The following is a 22,311-nucleotide window of genomic DNA, read 5'->3' as shown; positions in this document are numbered from 1 at the left end:
ATGAGGTTCTACCATTGAGCCAGCCAGCTTTCAACCTTTTCCTGCCCCCAATTTCTTTTTAATGTTTTCCATAACAGTTTACATTCTATCATATAATTATCCTGTTTATTACATTTCTCTTCCATTGTCTGGCTCCTCTAGAATGTTAGCTCTCTGAGGGCAGAGATCTTTGTTTATTTCACTAATGTACCCTAAGCACTAGAACAGTGCCTGGCACACAGTAAATACTCTGCAAATATTTTTTGGAGGAATAAATTTTTCAGATAAGGAAACTGAGGTTGGCTGATTGACCCTCGATAATTTTGCTAGTTAAAGGCAGACTCAGTTTTTCTATCCCCAATCCAGTTGTCTTTCCAATAAACCATATTTTTTAGGATAGAGGAATATATGACAAGGATTAAGTAATGATTTGCTTCTGAGGAATCTAGCAGATGATGACACAATTGAAAATGAGTGCATATAGACAAAATGAACTTTAAAGTGACAGCAAAGAATAATAATGTAGATTTGAGTAGTTAGGTTGATTTTTCAAAATTTTGTATAAGTACCTGAGACTTTGCTGTCAGTTTATCTAGTGAAATAAAATTAATGATCAGTGTGTGGAGATGGAAATTTCAGCCCTCATTATATACAAACTGAAGATTATTCCTTTGCTGTCACTGCAGCATTTGACATGCCAGTGAAAACAAAAGGAAATCTGTCTCAAATGCCCCTTTTAGCTTTGAAAGATGTGAATGTGTGTAAGTTTGGAGCATTAATTTTTGGTTGAATGTTAAATATGAGTATGTCCAAAAATAGAGCTGGAGAAGCTACCAGCTTGTTCCCAGTTTAGGACTGAAGTGCCAGTGATGCACTGAATTTCAGTCCAGGACATCTCATTGAGCTATTATTCCCATCCCCACCTCCTTATCATTTATCAATAACAAAAGAGGCCCTCTGCCATTTTCCAGGCTAATCTTTCACCTGACCTTTTGGTGACATCCTCTTCTCCCATCACTTACTCCCTCTCCCTTGAATCTTAAATCTATCTCTTGGCAATTGGTAGATTTTTAGTTATGGCTAGGAGAGACTGGGACACTGACCTCTTATCCAGTGGATTAGTGCAGGCTTGTTCTCAGGGAAGCTGGGCAAGATTTCAAGAGAGAGAGCAGAGGTAGGTGAGGTCTCTTAAACTGGCATACAATTGTGGGAGTGGATGTGGCTTAAGCAGCTGGGCACCTGCCTCCCACATGGGAGGTCCCAGTTCGGTTCCCGGTGCCTCCTAAAGAAGATGAGCAAGACAATGAGGTGACATGGTGGGCTGTTGTGGTGAGATGACACAACAAGGAGACACACTGAGAGACACACAAGCAGGGAGCAGACATGGCTCAAGCAATTGGACACCTCCCTCCCGCACGGGAGGTCCTGGGTACAGTTTCCGGTACCTCCTAAAAGAAGACAAGCAGACACAGAGTGCAGACAGCAAGTGCAAACAACAAAGGGGGTTGGGGGAGAAATAAAAAAAAACTTAAAAAAAATCACTTCTGCCTCATTTTATTAGCCAAAGCAAATCGTAAGGCTAGCCCTCGGGTGAAGAAATACATTCTACTTCTTGATGGAAGGAATTGCAAAGTCACAATGGAAGGGGTGTGGATTCTGGGAGGGATGAAGGATTTGAGCCAGTTTTGTAGTCAGTCTACCATCTCTCTCTTCATCCTTAAGCTTCTGCCCGGATGTCTCCTGTGGTAGGTTGAATTATATAGCCTGGGGAAAAAAAAAACATGTTCCTAATCTTCCCCTGTGGGTGTGAACCCATTATAATTAGAGGACCTTGTGAAGATACTACTTTTAAAGTGTGGCCAACTGAATCAAATTGGCTTTTAATCCAGATTACTGGAGTCCTTTACATGCAGAATGAAATTCAGACATAGAGAGAAAGCCACAGGAAGGAGCTGGAAGTCAACAGAACCTGGAAGAGAAAGGAGAGGACACTTTCTGTGACAGAAAAGACAAGAATCAAGAATTGCAAGCAGCCAGCCACGTGACATCATAGTCTTGGGGGAGAGAGCATCATCTTGCTGAGGCCTCATTTTCGGACTACTCCTATCCTCAAAATCATGAGCTATTATATTCCTGTTGTTAAGCCAATCCATTGTAGGGTATTTGTTTCAGTGTCCTGATAACTAAGATATTGCCTTTTCTTCATATCTGACTCCTAGAAAGAGTAGTTGTCTCTTGCTCTGCCTACTTCCTCACCATCTAGCCCCTCTTAAGCTAAGATGACCTCGCTTTACTACCACTATCTCCACTTTCATGAAACTATGCTCTTTGAAGACAATGGCTCAAATGTCAAATATCATGAACTACAGTCAGCTTTCATCTTACCTGCATCTTACTGCACAATTTGACCTGTATGGTTACTACCTCATGCTCACACATCTCCTCTAACTTCTATAATTCTCTCTCTCCTGGTTCTCCTTCTAATCCTCTGATCATTCTTTCTCAGATTTCTTGATTAGTGTATGTCACTTCTCTGGCTCTTCAGTGTTAGTGTTCCCTAGTTTGCTGTTTCACTTTTTTTCTTCTCTTGTGCTTCGAACTTTCTCTGGAATCTAATACGGCTAGGCAGATACTGCTATATGCTTCTTTATTCTAACTCATCTCTTCACCTCTAGGTATAAAGTTTCAATGCCTACTGGATGGTGCCATAAGCTCATCACAATGTGTCTCAAACTGAGCTCAATATATTTCTTCCAAAATGTGATTCTATCTTCCCTTACTTCCTTAACATCATTGCATTTTTTTCCCAATTAACCAAGGGAGAAACTGAGGACCATCCTTTAACACCTTTTGCCCTGGGTTCCCTGTGAATCAAGACATTAAGTCCCATCAATTCTAGCTCTCAGACCCACCCCTTCCTCTCCAACCTGCTACTATCTTAGTTCAGGTTTCCTTCCTCTGTTGCCCAGACCAATGATAGAGTTTTCATCTGCTACCCCAGCCTCTTTCTGCAGTCAGAAATTTTTGTGAAACACAAATCTAACCGTGTCACTCCTCTACCCTATACACTATATACTATATCTATTCCACTAGCTCATTTCTACCAAGATAAAAATCTAAACCTTTTTTTCATTCATTTTTTAAAGAGAAGTTATGAGCTTACAAAACAAATCCTGCATAATATGCAGAATTCCTGTATATCACCCCTCCACAAACACCTTACATCGTTGTGGAATATTTGTTACAGATTATGAAAGAACATGATCAGACTATTACCACTAACTATGGTCCACAGCATACACTTGGTATATTTTTGCACACATCCCTATTATCTATTATTAACACTACGTATTAGTATTGTACATTCGTTACAGTTCATGAGAGAACAATTTATTAACCACAGTCCATCTTCCACCACATGATTTGCTGTGTTATACAGTCCTATGCCTTATATTCTATCCAAAGTGTACAGTGAGTGGCTCCCACTTTCATCATAGAGTTCTGCAGTCATCACCTAGTAAATGTTTCCTTAGTCCAAAAGAAAAAATCCCATATCCCTCTATATTGATGCTTAGCATTGATATGCTGCCTTCTTTGACACTGATGCAAGAATGTTACAATATTGCTCTTAATTATAGTCTAAAAGCTATATTAATTGTATTTTTCCTATGCATCACTATATTCTTGCCACCTTTTAAAAGTGATGTACATTTGTTGTTGTTCATAGAAGAACATTCTTGTATTTGTATTACTAACCACAGTCCTTAGCCACCTCTGGGTTCACTGTGTTATTCAGTCCCTAGATTATTCTCCAGCTTGCTTTCAACTGATATTTATATCCCTAGATTACCCCCTTTCAGCCACAATCCCATTTATAAACAAGCCATGTTAGTTATACTTACTATAATACATTACCATCAATTCTATCCATTTCTACACTTTTACAGTCAAGCTACTTGAAAATTCTACATACATTAAGCATCAGAACCCCTTCTCAGTCCTCATCCTATCTCTTACAAGCCTATAGCTTAAGGTTTTAACTCCATGTGTTTATTCTTTGTATTTAGTTCATATTGGTGAGACCACACAATATTTGTCCTTTTGTGTCTGACTTATTTCACTCAGCATAATGTCTTCAGGGTTCATCTACGTTATCATTTGTGTCCCAATTTCATTTCTTCTTACAGCAGCACAGTATTCCATATGTATATACCACATTTTTTGTTTTTCCATTCATTGGTTGATGGACACTTAGGTTGTTTCCATCTTTTGGCAATTGTGAATACTGCCAATATAAACATCTGTGTGCAGATGTCTGTTCACATCTGCATTACCATTTTCAGTTCTTCTAAATATATTCCTAGTAGAGGAATTACCAGATCACATGGCAGTTCTATATTTAGTTTCCCGAGGAACCACCAAACTGTCTTCCACAGAGGCTGCACCATTCTACATTCCCACCAACAGGGAAGGGGTGTTCCTATTTCTCCACATCCTCACCATTACTTGCTGTTTTCTGTTGTTGTTATATATGTGTGTGTGTATGTGTGTTATATGTATGTGTGTATGTGTATAATGACCATTCCATGAGGTGTGAGGTGATATCTCATTGTAGTTTTGATTTGTATTTCCCTAATAGCTAATAATATTGAACATTTTTTCATGTACTTTTTTGCCGTTTGTATTTCCTTTATGGAGAAATGTCTAAGTCTTTTGCCCATTTTTAATCAGATTGCTTGGTCTTTTATTGTTGAGCTGTATGATCTCTTTATATAGCATGAAAACCAAACCCTTATTGGCTATGTGGTTTCAAAATTTTCTCCCATTGAATGGGTTACTTTTTTACCTTCTTGGCAAAGTCCCTTGAAGCACAAAAGTGTTTAAGTGTGAGGAGGTCCCATGTACCCATTTTTTTCTTTTGTTGCTTGTGCTTTCAGTATAAGGTTTAAGAACTTCCCACTTACCACCAGCTCTTGAAGATGTTTCCCTGCATTTTCTTCTACGAGTTTTATGGTTCTTGCTTTTATATTTATATCTTTGATCAATTTTGAGTTCATTTTTGTATAAGGTGTGAGGTACTGGTCCTCTTTCTCTTTTTTGGATATTGATATTCAGTTCTCCGAGCACCACTGTTGAATAGACTGTTCTTCTCCAGCTAGGTGGGTTTGACAGCCTTGTCAAAAATCACTTGACCACCGATGTGAGGGTCTGTTTCTGAACCATCAATTTGGTTCCATTGGTCTATATGTTTATCTTTATGCTTCTATCATGGTGTTTCAACCACTGTAGCTAGAATATATGACTTTATATGGAAGTGAGAGTCCTCCAACTTCATTCTTCTTTTTAAGATGTTTCTTGCTATTTAGGGTCTCTTACCCTTCCAAATAAATTTGATAATTGGGTTTTCTATTTCTTTTTAAAAAAAGGCTGTTAGAATTTTTATCAGAATTGCATTGAATTTGTATATCAATTTGGGTAGAACTGACATCTTAGCAATATTTAGTCTTCACATAAGCACGAAATGTTCTTCCATTTACTTAGGTCTTCTTTTATTTCTTTTAGCAATGCATTGTAGTTTTCTGAATACAAGTGCTTTACATTCTTGGATACGTTTATTTTCTAAATATTTGATTCTTTTTGTTGCTATTACAAATGGAATTTTTTCCCTGACTTCCTCATCAGATTGCTCATTACTAGTGAATAGAAACATTACTGGTTTTTGCACATTAATCCTGTATTCTGTCACACTGCTGAATTCATTTACTAGCTCTAGTAGTTTTGTTGTAGATCTTTTGGGATTTTCTAAGTATAGGATCATAAAATCTGTGAAAAGTCAAAGATTTAATTCTTCCTTTTTAAACTGGATGCCGTTTATTTCTTTTCTTGCCTAACTGCTCTAGGTAGAACTTCTAGCACTATATTGAACAACAGTGGTGACAGTGGCCATCCTTGTCTTGTTCCTGATCTCAACAGGAAGGCTTTCAATCTTTCACCATTGAGTACAATGTTACCTGTGGGTTTTTTCATATAAACCCTTTATTATATTGAGAAAATTTCCTTCAATTCCTATCTTTTGGAGTGTTTTCATCAATAAAGGATGCTGTATTTCATCAAATGCCTTTTTCTGTATCCATCAAGATGATCATGTTATTATTCTTCCTTGATTTATTAATGTAGTGTATCACACCGATTGATTTTTTTGTGTGTTCAATCTCCTTGAATGCCAGGGATAAAACCCACTTGATTATGATAAATAATTCTTTTGTGTTGATGGATTTGATTGGTGAGTATTTTGTTGAGGACTTTTGTATCCATATTCATTAGGGAAATGGGTCTGTAATTTTCTTTTTTCATAATATCTTTATTGATTTTTTTGTGTTGAACCTCCTTGAATGCCAGAGATAAAACCCACTTGATCATGATGAATAATTCTTTTGTGTTGATGGATTCGATTGGTGAGTATTTTGTTGAGGATTTTTGTATCCATATTCATTAGGGAAATGGGTCTGTAATTTTCTTTTTTCAAAATATCTTTATCTGGCTTTAGTATTAGGGTGATACTGGTTTATAGAATGAGTTTGGTTGGGTTCCTTCTTGTTCAATTTTTTGGAATTAAGTCTTCCTTGAATGTTTGGTAGAACTCACCTGTGAAACCATCTGGTTCTGGGCTTTTCAGTTTGGGGAGTTGTTTGATGACTGTTTCAATCTGTTTGTTTGTTGAGGTCTTCTGTTTCTTCTAGGATCAGTGTAGGTTGTTCGTATGTTCCTAGGAATTTTTCCATTCAATCTGCATTGTTTAGTTTGTTGGTGTACAGTTGTTTATAGTATCCTTTTATGGTCTTTTTTATTTCTGTGGGGCCAGAATTTCATTTCTGATTTTATTTGCATCTTCTCTCTTTTTTTCTTTGCCAGTCTAGCTAAGTGTTTGTCAATTTTGTTGATCTCCTTGAAGAATGAACTTTTGGTTTGGTTATTCTATTGTGTTTTTTTCCCCTCAATTTCATTTATTTCTGTTTTTGTTATTTCATTCCTTCTGCTTGCTTTGGGCAGGTTGCTGTTCTTTTTCTAGTTCCTCCAGCTGTGTAGTTAGGTGGTTGATTTTAGATCTTTCTTCTTTTTTAGTGTAAGCATTGAGGGCTATAAATTTCCCTCTCAGTACCAATTTCATGGCATCCCATAGGTTCTGATATGTTGTGTTCTCATTTTCATTTGTCTCAAGATATTTACTTATATCTTTCACAATTTCTTCTTTGACCAACAGATTATTTAATAGTGTGGTGTTTAATCTCTGTATATTTGTGAATTTTCCATTTTCCACCTGTTGTTGATTTCTGACTTTATTCCATTATGATCAGAGAACGTGCTTCATATAATTTTGATCTTTTTAAATTTATTGAGATCTGATTTATTACCCAATCTATGATCTATCTGGGAGAAAGATCCATGAGCACCTGAGTAAAATGTATAGCCTGCTGTTTTGGGGTGCAATGTTCTATATATGTCCATTATGTTTAGTTTGTTTATCATATTATTCAAGCTTTCTGTTTCTTTTATTTTTTATTTATTTCTCTCCCCTTCTCCCCCCACCCCCCCGCCCCAGTTGTCTGCTTTCTGTGTTCATTCACTGTGTGTTCTTCTGTGACCACTTCTATCCTTATTAGCGGCACCAGGAATCTGTGTTTCTTTTTGTTGTGCCATCTTGTGTGTCAGCTCTCCATGTGTGTGGCTCCATTCTTGGGCAGGCTGCACTTTCTTTTGCACTGGGTGGCTCTCCTTATGGGGCACACTCCTTGCACATGGGGGGCACCCCTGCATGGCAGGGCACTCCTTGCACACATCAGCACTGCACACGGGCCAGCTCCACATGGGTCAAGGAGGCCCAGGGTTTGAACCAAGGACCTCCCATGTGGTAGGCAGATGCCCTATCCATTGGGCCAAGTCTGCATCGCTCTGTTTCTTTATTGATCCTCTGCCCAGATGATCTGTTCAATGATGAGAATGGTGTATTGATGTCCCCAAGTATTATTGTAAAGACATATTTCTCCCTTCCATTTTGCCAGTGTTTGCCTCATGTAATTTGAGTCATCCTAATTAGATGCACATACACTTATGCTTGTTATTTCCTCCTAGTGAATTGCCTCTTTTATTAGTATATAATGACCTTCCTTGTCTCTAATAACAGCTTTGCTTTTAAAGTCTATTTTTCCCCAACATAAGTACAGCTACTTTAGGCTTTTTTTGTTTTCTGTTTTGTTTTCTTTTTTGTTACTGCACGAGTGGAAAATCTTTTTCCAGCTCTTCACTTTCAATCTATTTGTATCCTTGGGTCTAAGATGAGTCTTTTGTTGATGGCATGAAGATGGCTTATATTTTCTTATCCATTCCACCAATCTGTGTCTTTTGACTGAATTTAATATATTACCATTCAATGTTATTACTGTAAAGGTAGTTCTTCACCTATCTTTGAGTTTTCATCACTCTTCTTACACTTTTAGTTACTTTTATTGTTATAAACTTTATTTCTAGACTCTCTTCCAAGCCTCTCACTCCTGTCTTTTCTTTTCAGGCTGTAGCACTCCCTTTAGTATTTCCTGCAAAGCTAGTCTCTTGGTTACAAACTCTCTCAGTTTCTGTTTATCTGTGAATATTTGAAATTTGCCATCATTTTTGAAAGACAATCTTGTGGATATAAGATTCTTGGCTGGCGGTTTTTCTCTTGCAGTATCTTAAAAATATAATACCACTGTCTTCTTGCTTCCATGGTTTCTGATGAGAAATCAGTACTTAATTTATTGGGCATCCCTTGTATGTGATGAATCTCTTTTTATTATCTTTTTCTTTTTATCTTTGACATTTGACATTCTGATTATTAGGTGTCTCAGAGTAGGTCTATTCAGATTTATTCCAATGGAAGTATACTGTGCATCTCGGACATGGATATCTATGTCCTTTAATAGGTATGGGAAATTTTTTACCATTATTTCCTTAAATATTCCTTCTGCCCATTTTCCTGTCTCTTCTCCTTCTGGGACAACCATAACATATACATTTGCATGTCTCTTGTCATCATTTAGTTCCCTGAGACCCTGTTCAATTTTTTTCATTCTTTTATCTGTTCTTTTATTATGTTTGCTTTCAGAAGCCCTGTCTTCAAGCTCACTTATCCTTTCTTCTGCCTCTTCAAATCTGCTGTTATATGTCTCCATTTTAAATTTAACTTAGTGTGACTTTCATTCCCTTAAGATCTGCTATTTTTCTATGTATGTCTTCAAATTCTTCTTGTGCTCACCCAGTGTCTTCTCGATGACCTTGGTCTCTTTAGCCATTTCTTTAAGGAGATTTGTTTGAACATTTATTTTATTTTATTTTATTTTATTTATTTATTTATTTATTTCACTACCCACCCCCACCCCAGTTGTCTCTTCTCTATTTGCTGCATCTTGTTTCTTTGTCCGCTTCTGTTGTTGTCAGCAGCATGGGAATCTGTGTCTCTTTTTGTTGTGTCATCTTGTTGTGTCAGTTCTCCATGTGGGTGGCTGCACTTTCTTTCATGCTGGGCGGCTCTCCTTGTGGGGTGCACTCCTTGTGTGTGGGGCTCTCCTATGTGGGGGACACCCCTGCGTGGCAGGGCACTCCTTGTGCGCATCAGCACTGCTCATGGGCCAGCTCCACATGGGTCAAGGAGGCCTGGGGTTTGAACCGCAGACCTCCCATGTGGTAGACGGATGCCCTAACCACTGGGCCAAGTCCGTTTCCCTGTTTGAACATTTACGATTAGTTGTCTCAAATCCTTTATGTCAGCTGGAGGCTTAGTTTTTTCCTTTGACTGGGTCCTATCTTCCTGTTTCTTGGTATGGATTGTAACTTTTTGTTGATGTCTTGGCATGTTTTTACTAAATGTATTTATTTTTGGCCCCTTCTCTCTCTTTAGTCTAGGTCTAGAAATTTCTATGATTGGCTTTGATACTTGGTTCAACTTATTTTGGAACTTTTTAGTGGTTCATGTTTAGCCAGTCTGATTTTTTTTTCTGATTTTTTCATCTGTTTCTTGGCCTTTCTCCCTTGCTGGTTGTAGAATAGGAGCTAAGGATGCTCTTGGTTCTGAAAGCCTTGTAGGCTGATGCTGCCTGTGTTGTTCCAGGAAAACTGAAGCTTCTCACACTTTCCTCCCCTGCCAGGGGTAGGAATGGAGCCACAGCCATGTACAGTAATACAAACCATGCAGGCCAAGACTGTCTGGAGTTTCCCGAAGAAACTGATGAAGCTCCATGCACCCCATCCTCCCCTGCCTGGGGCAGGGAAGAAGCTGCAGGTGTGGGCAGCAAACTAAGCTGTGTGAGGCAAAACTGACTACAGTTGTCCAGGTAGACCAATGAAGCATTAGCCCTTCTCTTGCCAGGGCTGGGGCTGGAGCCTCCGTACCCTGCAATCTAGTCTGTACATGTCAAAAGTGACTGCAATTACCCAAAGAGGGTGAGGGACCACTGCCCCTCCTCATGCTCTGCCAGGGGTGGGGATGGTGCCACAGATGTGTCCAATAATCTAATTTGTGTGGGCTGAAAGCAGCTGCAGTTGCCCAGAGAGGTTGAAGAAACATTGCTTCCCTTCTATCCTATTGGGAGTAGAGATGTATCCATAGATTCATCCACCAGTCTAGTCCATGTGGAGTGAAAGCACCTGAAGTTTCCCAGAGAGGTTCAGGGCACACAATCCCTTCTCCTGCCCTGTCGGGTGGGAATGGAGTCTAGGCTAGGGGTGCAGTCCAACCTGGGTGGAAAGAAGTCAGTCTCTACCTTCATTGTGATTTTCAATCAGCCCCACTGCCAGGGACAGAGTTAAAATTCAGGTTACTGACCTCTTTTTGACTTAGGTTCAAACTTTAGTTGTAGGTTTGGACTTTTGCCAGTTGAATTTCCTAATCAGTAGCTGAAATTCTTGCCTGTCTCTCCCTCTCTCATTTGTGGGAAATGGAGCTTCCAACTCAGCCAAGGAATAGCTTCTGAGGCAGCTTGTGCCACCAGCAGAGAATGGACACTGGCCTCCACACTGTGGAGTGCTCTACTCACAAATCTGCACTACAGATGGGCAGTCTCCTCCTTCCGTTTTTCCAAGGATGTTGCAGGATGCTCTTCTGATCTTCTGGGCTCCCCCAAACAGGTGATTTGGATAGCACTGGCTGATTACTAACTGTCCTATAGGATGAGCTGACTCTTGGAGCTCCTTACTCTGCCGCCATTTTAAATCTAACCTTTTTATATTAATTAGTGATCACTGGTTGCAAGAAATAGAAATTACTCAAATTGGGGGGAGGAGGGAGGAACATATGAACATAGGAGATTGTCAGGTATGTGGTTGAGAGTATACTGTTGAGAAAACTTTTTCAAAAATATAATAAGGAAGGCTACCTGTTTAAGATGCTTAAAGGGGAGAATCTGACACAGGACAGGCTTCTAGGGAGTATATGAGTGGTCACTTTGTCATAGTGTGTTATATCATTGGATGGAGACCCATACAATGAGAGTGAAGGTATACCCACATCCTGGGGAGGACTGATGTTCTCAAATAGAGGGAATTGTATCTCTCAAGAGAAATGGTGGCTCCCTATGCATTATATCAGTTGAGCATGTCAAGCCCTCAGCATTGTTGCAGGTATCTCTGAACATGGCCCTTCAAGCAATGAAGATTGACTGTCACTGTGGGCCCAGAGGGGAGGGGGAAAGAGGTATTGAATAGATGGAATCAATGTAACTGTGTGGGCAAGAGAAGTGTTCCACAAGATTATGCAAGGATAAGACATGTTAAATTACACCAAAAATGTACAGGGGCCAATAGGCTAAAATGTAAATCATAATGTAAAACATAAGACAACTAAAAATTTAGAAAATTGTATAGTCTAAAATGTAAACCACAATGTAAACCCAAATGTTACCTTGTTTGAAAGCTATTGTCTCAATATCTGTACATCAGTTTCAGTAAATATAGTATGAATATGTAAAAGGTTATTGCTGTGGAAGGGAAAAGGGTTTTATGTTGGATATGTGGGAGTACTGTATATTGTATATATGGATTACTGTGGTCTAGAACTTTTGTGAAGACAAGCTTAATAATTAGGAAAAGAAGAAGAGAAAGAAAGGACGCAGGCACTGGCGAAAAGATGGAAGAAGTTGCCTTGCCAATTTGCATAAAGGGCAACACTTATTGCAGTGATGGAAGGCAAAACATCAAAAACAAAGCATTTGCATCTTTTAATTTTTTGATACCCCAATTTATTTTTACCTTACTTTTTCTAAATTAATACGTATTCTATATCTAACCTTTAAACTCATCACTCTATTCCATTTTACTATTAATGGAAACTGGCAATATATTGGGCTTCATTTTTGAAGAAGTTTTGGATCACAGAGAGGTTCAACAATGGCAGGGGAGGAATACTGGTGTGGGATGTTATTGTTAGGGGACACATGGTTGACAGGGAGTTCTATAGGGCATATATCCAAGATACATAAAAATATTTGGATATTTTCATAGTGGTTACAATTAAAAACAACAACTGAGGGAGTGCTGAGTTCCTAGCCAGGGGAGCTCTATCACATTCCCTAAAGGAACAGCAACAATCCCCCGAGTGCAATGGCAAAGACCAAAAAAGAAGGAAGGTCCAACAATGAGCCTTTGATTCTAATGACTATGCTTGTGAGCCTGTGCATCTGAAATAAGAACAAGGCCTAGAGCTGCAGGGTGCCTAAGAGTTACCTCCTGAGAGCCTCCGTGTTGCTCAAATGTGTCAGTCTCGAAGCCAAATTCAGCATGTAAATGCATTGCCTTCCCCCCAGCATGGGACATGACTCCTGGGGATAAGCCTCCCTGGCACTGAGGAATTACTACCAAGTACCCGCTGATGATGTAACTAGAAAATTACCTTGAATAAAAGGGTCAACTCAGACCAGCAGAGTATCTGAGTCTACATATAATACCAAGAGTTAAAAATGCTTTTTGACCTGACTAAAAGGGGGAAATAGAAAGGACAAATGAGTTTATATGGCTATGAGTCTCCAAAAAGAGCCAGGAGGTTATCAGAGGGGTCGCCCTTAGGCACACCTCAGCAGAGTCCTAGAGACAGATAAAGTAGATACAACCTCAGGTATTGGTTCTTCTGAGAGCTACAGAGACCCACAGGTTCTATGGTCATGGCGGATGGAGTTCAGTGCCATGTCAGTTGGCCCTACTTTGGAGTTTGTGTTTCTGTGTGATGGAGCTGGACTCAGATGTGATCTTTGTCCACAAGCCTCTCCTGTTACTTTTACCAGATCTGTAGTTGGCGCTGAGGTTTAGTGTATACCCAGGGGACCTGAATCTCTGGACTGACCATGTGATAGCTAGGCCCTGAGCCTCAACAGACTCGCAACTCCTACATGCTGGTTTATTGGACTTACCCCACTCAGCTAACATGGAGGTAAAGAAGGTCAACCACCACACCAGGGAGTCAAGAGTGCCTACAACTGAAAGCAGGAGAATTGCACTGAGCATCCATGTGGAATCTAAGCCCCCTCTTAATATAGATGTGGAGTGGACACAACCATTCCAGGGTCCACAGGATGGAGGAATAGAGTATGGATTAGAGTGGACTTACTAATATTCTATTCATGAACTATTGTGATTAGTAATCGAAGAAAATGTGGCATTGGTGTGGAGAAAGTGACCATGGTGGCTGCTGGGGGTAGGGAATGGGAGGAAGAGATGTGATGCGGGGGTGTTTTTGGGACTTGGAGTTGTCCTGGGTGGTGCTGTGGGGACAGTTACTGGGCATTGTATATCCTCTCATGGCCCACTGGTGGACTGTGGGAGAGCATGGGCTATGGGGTGGACCATTGACCATGAGGTGCAGCGGTGCTCAGAGATGTATTCACCAAGTGCAATGAATGTCTCATGATGGTGGAGGAGGTTGTTGTTATGGGGGGAGGAGTGGGAAGAGGGGAGTGGAGGGTATATGGGGACCTCATGTTTTCTGAATGTAACATTAACAAAATAAATAAAGACCAAAAAAAATGTGGACCATTGACCGTGTGGTGCAGCAGTGCTTAGAGATGTGTTCACCAAGTGTAGTGAGTGTCCCATAATGTTGGAGGAGGTTGTTGTTGTGGGAGGAGTAGGGTGAGGGGCTGGAGGGGTGGCATATGGGGACCTCACATTTTTTAATGTAACATTAAAAAATAAATAAAGACAAAAAAAAAAAAGAAGAAAGAAATGTACTTCGACTCACTAAGGGAAAGATTTATTAAAGGAAACAGGATTTCTGAAGCAAGAAGTACAGTCAAGAAGCAAGGGAGGTGTAAGGAACAAAGTCACATGTTTGCCAGTTCTACACTTGCTACCTTCAATATCTCATCTCTGCTTCTCTGTGACTTTGCCCCATTCTCCTACAGACTCCCTCCTCTCTCCTTTCCCTGCATGCTCATCAATGCAAATGGCCCCCCACAGGCATTCTTAAGCTAAGCCTACCTACATTTCCACTAACCCATGGCTACCCACGGTAATCTCTTAGAACAAATTATTGAGGAAGAAAATCTGATTGGCTTACCTCATGGGTTCACTCAGCTATGACCGTGAAGGGGTGAGTTCATATGGATAAAACATGACAGCTTGGGATCACATCTTCTATGGGAACTGTGGAGAGGAAAGCTCTTAGAGAAGATATACGGGCTAGACAGGCAACTTATATTCCATAATATTGCATATATGTTTTTTCTAGTCTCAACCCCCATCTCTTTTCCCAGTGGAATGCACAATCCACTCCAACTAAACAGGACTACTCCCATTCCCTGAATATACCATGCTCTTCTAACATGCTATTCCTAATCCCTGGAACATTCTTCCCCTCTTTAACGGCCTTGAAAATACTTCCTTATTCTTCTTTAACACCTAGTTTGAATGTCAACTCCTCTTTGAAGCCCTCCCTGCCCTTATTAGCTGTGTTCTTAGGGAATGCTTAGGACTTGCACATACCTCTATCAGAGAATATATCACACTGAGTTGAAATAGTCCCCTTTGGTAGATTATGGTATTTTTATTGTAAGGTGCCATCCCTGGCATCTGGCACAGTATTGAGCATGTAGAGATCCAAAAAGCATGTTAGAAGGATGAAGGGGTAAATGACCAGATTCATGATACCAGTGGATCTCAAGGTATCAGCATCATCTGAGAACATGTTGAAAATGCAAATTCCTGGGCTCCACCAGAGACCTACTGAATCAAAAACTCTGAGGGTAGTTGTGGTAGAAAGAGTAATGAATGCCCAGAGATGTCCATGTCCTAATCCCTGAAACCTAATGTGTTATGTTACATGGCAAGAGGGAATTAAGGTTTCAGATAGAATTAAGTCGGCTAATCAACTGACCTTAAAATAAGACTACCCTGGATTATCCAGGTAGGCCCAATGTAATCACAAGCCCCTTAAATGGTCCCCACAAACTCAGCATTTGGCTATGGTATGCACACGGGTTCAATATGTATATCGAAAAGTGCTATTTGTGTTTGGGGCCAATCTATCCTGGCCATGGTGTGAGAGTCGTCTGCAATGACTATAAAGTGTTCAGATTCTGTAAATCCAAATGTCATAAAAAGTTTAAAAAGAAATGTAATCCTTGTAAGGTCAGGTAGACTAAAGCATTCCAGAAAGCAGCTGGTTAAAGAACTTACAATGGATAATTCATTTGAATTTGCAAAAGGTAGAAATGAGCCTTTCAAGTACTAGCAAGAGCTACCGAATAAAATTATTGACACAATGAAGAGAGCTGAAGAAATTAAACAGAAATGCCAAGCTAAATTTATAATGAACAGGTTAAAGAAAAATAAAGAACTACAGAAAGTTCAGGACATCAAAGAAATCAAGCAAAACATCCATCTTAACTGGACTCCTCTTCCAGGCAAAGGAAAGCAGCTGGAAAGAAAAAAAAACGGTACAGCAATTACAACAGGATATGGACATGGGAGATATTTCTTAATCTCACATCCCACTTGCTTAAAACTATGGAATAGGGTAGCGATTGGAGAAGGATTCCACAAATGCTGAATCAAAGAAAAAGGAAAATAGCAAGTAGGAAAGTTCCATTCCAGATCCACAGGTTTACTCCTCTCCCTCAGTCTTGTGCAGCTTGGGATTTTCTCAGAGGCAGTGGCCTGGATCCCTCCCATATCCCACTGGGGACAGCGGGGATAGAACGCCATTACTTCTAGGCACAGAGACAAAGGTCCTCAGAAATCCAGGGCAGGAAACAAGCCACTGAGGGTTGTTGTATACAAAAGGGGCCACAGGAGGAAAAAAAGGCAGAGACCATGTACAACTGTGGCTGGAAATTACTGCACTCACTAAATCCAGTATCTGTTCAATGGACCACCTAAGTACAAAATGGACTTTTCTGGACTGACCCACCTTTCTTGATTGACCCTATCTGGCTCCCCAGGGTGGGATATCCTAGTAGGGAAGAAACTGGAGACAGGAAAGCCTCACAGAGAAAAAAAGAGGAGAGGTGTGGCAGTTTGATGTTGTTTATGAATTCCAAAAAGAAATACAGATTATGTTTGTAAACTGGTCTGTCCTCTGGGCATAATAACCCTTTGATTGTATTAGATTCAGCTGAGCTGTCTGATTAAATTATGTTAAGATTAGGGCTTTGATTCAACCGTGTCATTAGAGGCACTCAGTGTTGAATGCCTGCCCCCTTGTTGGGCTGATAAAACAGACACTTACATGGAAGTAGTCACACAGAGAGGAAGAACACAGAGGAAGAGAGACACGGCAGAGTTTCCTGGGAAGAGAAATAAGTCTGATAGTCTACAGCTGACCCGGTGAAGAAAACAGAGCAGTTGAGCCCAGAAAGAAATGAGCCCCAGGGGGAGAGAGATGAGCCATATGCCAGCCTACAGCTGAGATAAGAAGAAGCTGGGACCATGGACCTTAAGAGGAAGAAGGAAGGCTGAACCCTCTCAGACATCGTCCACCATTTTCCTTCAACACAGGGCAAATGACTTTGGGTAAGAAAGTACCTTTCATGGTACCTTGAGTTGAACTCTTTAGGGCCTTGTGACTGTAAGTTTCTACCCCAAATAAATCCCCCTTTTAAAAGTCATCAGATTTCTGGTACCCTTTGGTGGACTAATATAGGAGGTTAAAATGAACTGCTATAAGACAGGGAAAAAATTACAAGCCATACTAAGGAACAAGAAGATCTGGTTCAGTTAAGGGAACAAATTAAAACTTCAGAGGAGACACAGAATTTAGAATAACTAATCAAAGAAGTTCAACCAAATCTCCTAAATCAACTGAAGGAGATAAAGGAAAATGGGCATAAAGAAATAAAGACTATTAAGAAGACACTGGGTAAGCATAAAGAAGAATGTGAAAGTGTAAAAGGAAACATAAATTATGGGGATGAAAGGCACAAGAGTATGGGTTAAAAATACAATAGTGGCATAAAATAGCACATTTAAACAGGTAGAAGAATCAGCAAACTAGAAGACAGGATAATTGAAATCATACAGTCAGAAGAACAGATAGAGAAAATAAAAATTGAGCAATGTCTCAGGGATTTGAGTAACAGCATGAAACACACAAATATATGCATCAGGCATGTCCCAGAAGGAAAGGAGAAGAGAAAGGGGACAGACAGAATATTTGAGGAAATAATAGCTAAAAATCTCCCAACTCTTATGAAAGACATAAATATACATGTCCAAGAAGGGGCATAACACCCCAAACAGAATAAATCCTGATAGACCTACTCTGAGACACATATTTATCAGAATATCAAATACCAAATATAACAAGAGAATTCTGAAAGCAGCAAGAGAAAAAACAATTCATCACATATAAGAGCTCTGCAGTAAAACTAAGTGCCAATTTCTCATCAGAAACCATGGAGGTAAGAACATAGTAGTGTTATATATTTAAGATAATGAAAGAGAAAAACTGCCAGCAAAAAGTTTTTACCCAGCAAAACTGTCCTTCAAAAATGAGGGAAGTTTTAACATACTCACAAATAAACAGAAACTGAGAAAATTCATCAACAACAGATCTGCCCTATGAGAATTAATAAAAGGAATTCTTCAGGTTGAAAGAAAAAGACAGGAGAAAGTGACTTGGAGTAGAGTAAAGAAATAAAGATTATCCATAAGGGTAACTAAAAGGGTAAATGCAAAACCCAATACTACTGTACTTTCAATATATAACTCTTCTCTTTAATTCCTTTAAGAGCCAGAATACAATTGAACAAGAAAAAGGAATGTTTCCTAATAATGGACATGCAACACATAAAGAGCTAAAGTGGGACAAAAGCAATTTAAAGAGGGGAAACAGGGATAGGGGAGCAGAGAATATGTTTGCTGTTTTTGAAGTTAGGTTAGTATCATTTCAAATTAGTATGTTACAGATGTAGGTTGCATAATATAAACCCCAGGCTGATGACAAAGAAAGTATTTTTAAAATATACAGAAACAGAAATGTGGAAGGATTCAGATGCATCACAAAAGATCAACTATACAGAAAAGGAGGTTACAATAAAATACAAGAAAAACAACAAAAAAGATATGACATACAAAAACCAAAGGGGGAGTGGATATAGTTCAAGTGGTTAAGTGCCTGCTTTCCACGTATAAGGCCCTGGGTTCCATCCCTGGTACCTCCTAAAAACAAAAACAAACAAGAAAACTAACTCTCATTGGGGAGCAAAAATAGCTCAGTGGCTGAGTGCCTGCTTCCTATGTATGAGGTCCTGGGTTCATTCCCTGGTACCTCCTAAAAAAAGAGAAAAAAAAAACAAAACAAAAAACAACCAAGGACAAAATGGGCTGAAGTAAGTACTGCCAAGAAGAATTAATATCAATCCTGCTCAAACTCTTCCAAAATTTGAAGAAGACAGAACATGAACTAGCTCACTATATGAGGCCAATATCACCCTAATACCAAAGCCAGATAAGGATATACTACAAGAAAAGAAAATTACAGACCAATTTCTCTTAAGAATATAAATGCGAAAATCTTCAACAAAACACTTGCAAGTCAAATCCAACAGCACATCAAAAGAATTACATACCATGATCAAGTAGATTTTATCCCAGTTATGCAATGGTGGTTCGGCACAAGAAAGTCAATTAAAGTAATACCCCACAATAACAAAATGAAGGGACAAACATACATGATCATCTCAATTGGCACAGAAAAGGCATTTTACAAAATCCAGCATTGTTTATTGATAAAAACACTTAGGAAAAAGGGTATATATAAAAAACCCACAGTTAACATCATACTCAATGGTGAAAGACTGAAAGCTTTCCCTTTAAGATCTGAAACAAGGTGGATGCCCATTCTCAACACTGTTATTCAACATTTTACTGGAAGTTCTAGCTAGAGCAAGAAAAAGAAATAAAAGTCATCCCAATTGGAAAGGAAGAAATAAAACTCACTATGCGCAGATGACATGATCCTGTATATAGAAAGTCCTTAAAAATCTACAACTAGGGAAGTGGACTTGGCCCAGTGGTTAAGGCGTCCGTCTATGGTTCAAACCCCGGGCCTCCTTGACCCATGTGGAGCTGGCTCATGCACAGTGCTGGTGCGCGCAAGGAGTGCCGTGCCACACAGGGGTGTCCCCACGTAGGGGAGCCCCATGCACAAGGAGCGCACCCCATAAGGAGAGCCGCCCAGCGCGAAAGAAAGTTCAGCCTGCCCAGGAACGGTGCCACACACATGGAGAGCTGACACATCAAGATGATGCAACAAAAAGAAACAGATTCCCATGCCACTGACAACAGAAGTGGACAAAAAAGAACATGCAGCAAATAGACACAGAGAACAGACAACTGAGGAGCGGGGGGAAGGGGAGAGAAATAATTAAATCTTAAAAAAAAAATCTACAACTAAGCTACTAGGGCTAATAAATGAATTCAGCAAAGTGACAGTGTACAAGATCAATAGGCGCAAATCAGCAGTATTTCTATACATTAATAATGAGCAATCTGAGAAGGAAATCAAGAAAAAAAATTCCATATACAATAGCAATAGAAAAAATCAATATCTAGGAAAATATTTACCAAGGATGTAAAGGACTTATACACAGAAAATTACAAAACATTGCTAAAAGAAATAAAAAAAGACCTAAATAAATGGAAGGACATTCTGTGTTCATGATTTGGGAGACTAAATATCATTAAGATGTCAATTATACCTAAAATTCAATGAAATCCCAAGCACCATTCTAACAGCTGTCTTTGTAGAAAAGGAAAAGTGAACTACCAAATTTGGAAAAGTGAATTACCAAAGTCAAAAACATTTTGAAAAAGAAGAACAAAGTTGGAGTACTCATACTTCCTGACTTTAAAGCATATTACAAAGCTAAAGTGGTCAAAATAGCACGGTAATGGTATAAGGATAGACATATTGACCAATGAAATTGAACTGAGAGTTCAGAAATAGACCCTCACATCTATGGCCAACTGATTTTTGACAAGGTTGCCATGTCCACCCAACTGGGAAAAAATAGTGTCTTCAATAAATAGTGCTGGGAGAATTGGATATCCACATACAAAAGAAAGAAAGAGAATCTTTATCTCATACCATATACAAAAATTAACTCAAATGGATCAAAGACCTAAATATAAGAACCAGGACTATAAAATTCCTAGGAGAAAATGTAAGAAAGTATCTTCAGGACCTTGTGTTAGGTAATGGTTTCTTAAACTTTATACCCAAAGCATAAGTTATGAAAGAAAAAAATAAATAAATGGGACCTCATTAAAATTAAAAGCTTTTGTGCATTAAAAGACTTTGTCATGGGAAGCAGTTGTGGCTCAACTGATAGAGTGTCTGCCTACCATATAGAGGGTCGAGGGTTCAATACCCAGGGCCTCCTGACCTGTGTGGTGAGCTGGCCCATGCACAGTGCTGCCTATGTGCACAGAGTGCTGTGCCACACAGGGGTGTCCCCTGCAAGAAGACATGCAAGGAGAGCCACCTGTGCAAATAAAACACAGCCCACCCAGGAGTGGCGCCACACACAGAGAGCTGACACAGCAAGATAAAGCAACACAGTTTCCCAATGCTGCATGACAAGAATGCAAGGAGACACAGAAGAACACACAGCGAATGGACACAGAGCAGACAAGAGGGGGAAAGGGAGAGAAATAAATAAAAGAAATCTTTTTTTTAAAAAAAACAAACAGTCAAACAAAAAAAAAGACTTGCAAAAGTGAAAAGAAAACCTACTCAATGGTAGAAAATATTTGGAAACTACTAAATATTAAACCAGTAAAGGTTTAATATCTAGAATATATAAGGAAATCCTACAATTCAACAATAAAAGATAAATGACCCAATTAAAAAATGGACAAAAGACTTGAATAGATATTTCTCCAAAGAGGATATACAAATGTCTAAAAAGCACATGAAAAGATGCTCAACATCACTGGCTACTAGAAAAATGCAAATTAAAACTAAGAGATATCATTTATCACTTACTAGAATGGCCAGTATTTAACACAAAAACAGAAAGCTACAAGTGTTGGAGAGGATGTGGAGAAATAGGAACACTCATTTATTGCGGGTGAGAATGTAAAATGGTGCACTGCTGTGGAAAACAGTTTGGCAGTTCCTCAGAAAACTCAGAAGTACCATATGACCTGGCAGTCCTATTACTAGGCTGAAAGCAGGAAGTCGAACAGATATTTGCATAAAGATGTCAACAGCAGTATTATTCACAATTGCTAAAAGATGGCAGCAACCCAAGTATCCATCAACAGATGAGTGGATAAACAAAATGTGGTATATACAGACAATAGAATATTAGTAAGTCATAAAAAGGAATGAAGCCCTGACACATGCGACCTCATGAATGAACCTTGAGGACATTACTTTGAGTGAAATAAGCCAGACACTGAAGGACAAATATTGTAAGGTATCACTGATATGAACTAATTATAATAACTAAACTTGTAGAGTTAGAATCTAGAATATAGATTACCAAGGGTAGGCTTGGGATTAGACAATGGGGAGTTGATGCTTAATTTATATAGAATTTCTATTTAGTTTGATTGGAAATGTTTGGAAATGGATGGTGGTGATGGCAACACATTATTGTGAGTAAATAACAGCACTGAATTATATATGTGAATGGTGGTTAAAAGGGGATACTTTATTTATTTTTTAAGATTTATTTATTTATTTCTCTCCCTGTCCCCCCTGACCCAGTTGTCTGTTCTCTGTGTCCATTTGCTACGTGTTCTTCTTTGTCCGCTTCTATTCTTGTCAGCAGCACGGGAATCTGTGTTTCTTTTTGTTACGTCATC

General features: G+C 39.2%; 1 long non-coding RNA gene and 1 pseudogene across 2 annotated transcripts in view; one reads left to right on the top strand and one right to left on the bottom strand.

The window, feature by feature from the left end:
• The window catches only part of LOC111759044 (uncharacterized), an 82,586-nt gene that overhangs the window by 4,256 nt on the left and 56,019 nt on the right, over positions 1–22,311 (bottom strand). Inside the window, exons 3-4 of one of the 2 annotated variants that reach the window (XR_011649637.1) lie at positions 14,555–14,640; positions 1,089–1,261 (exon numbers count right to left, since the gene is read on the bottom strand). This is a non-coding gene — a long non-coding RNA (uncharacterized lncRNA). Of the gene's footprint in view, positions 1–1,088; positions 1,262–14,554; positions 14,641–22,311 lie in introns of those variants that run through there. The other variant, XR_002793141.3, reaches the window with a different exon arrangement.
• LOC101443782 (probable ribosome biogenesis protein RLP24 pseudogene) lies at positions 15,481–15,977 on the top strand (annotated as a pseudogene).

The sequence above is a fragment of the Dasypus novemcinctus genome, chromosome 9, assembly GCF_030445035.2.
Source record: "Dasypus novemcinctus isolate mDasNov1 chromosome 9, mDasNov1.1.hap2, whole genome shotgun sequence".
NCBI lineage: Eukaryota > Metazoa > Chordata > Mammalia > Cingulata > Dasypodidae > Dasypus > Dasypus novemcinctus.
Note: the sequence above shows the minus strand (reverse complement) of the source record. Positions and strands in the feature narration are given on the sequence as shown.